We start from the raw sequence: 796 nt of genomic DNA on the forward strand, positions 1-796 counted from the left end.
AACGCGCAGCGTTGAATTCCGCAACTCAACTAGGATTCGAAAGTGGACAACGGAATTTCTTACGGTTCCTTCTGCTTACCGTGCAGTATACGGGATACAGCGTGAAGCTGAAGAAAAGTATAACTATATAGCTGGCACGGATAAAATTAAATAACCAAAAATCTCGACATATATCTGAAGAGATCGACTTAAACGCAAACACGGAAAATAGAAACCGGATGCGGAAGTTTTCCCTAAAACGGCGTTCATTGTTAGGGCGTTCTCCGTCCTAAGACCTACTTTAGGCAAAGCTTGGAGATTCGCATCATTGAATTTTATTAAATTCTCTGAAACTTACAACAAAGTTTAGCAAAAGCTCGGTATTGAGTTCAGCCAGTCAACACGCAATGCTTCCAGAATTCGGTGGATATTGGGGAACGAAATATCTTAACATTAGGTTCCCTCTGCCTTCCCTACTATGTGCGGGATAGAGCGTGAAGCTGAAGGAACTATACAGTATAGAGAGGAGGACTGGTCTATATAGTCATGTAGATATTAACTTACATTCTTTGTGAACACTTGTTCTGCGTTTAACTGCACTATTACGTATAATTATATTTTTTCTACAATAATTTAGATACGCATATGGTATGGTATTAAATATTTTTTCTTATAACTAAGGTTAGAAGGTAATAATGTTATATACAAGTGTAATTATATCGATATATTCTAAATGTACTTGTATGGGGATGTAGCTCAGTGGTAGAGCGTTCGCTTTGCATGTGAAAGGCCCCGGGTTCGATCCCCGGCATCTCCA

General features: G+C 39.1%; 1 non-coding gene across 1 annotated transcript; it reads left to right on the forward strand.

The window, feature by feature from the left end:
- The first annotated feature begins 724 nt into the window (after positions 1-724).
- On the forward strand, positions 725-796 carry TRNAA-UGC (transfer RNA alanine (anticodon UGC)). Its single transcript has one exon. It is a non-coding gene; the product is annotated as a tRNA-Ala (tRNA).

Source organism: Heliconius melpomene, chromosome 6 (genome assembly GCF_056956725.1).
Source record: "Heliconius melpomene rosina isolate 202511_hmr_F chromosome 6, ASM5695672v1, whole genome shotgun sequence".
In the NCBI taxonomy this organism is placed as follows: Eukaryota; Metazoa; Arthropoda; class Insecta; order Lepidoptera; family Nymphalidae; genus Heliconius; species Heliconius melpomene.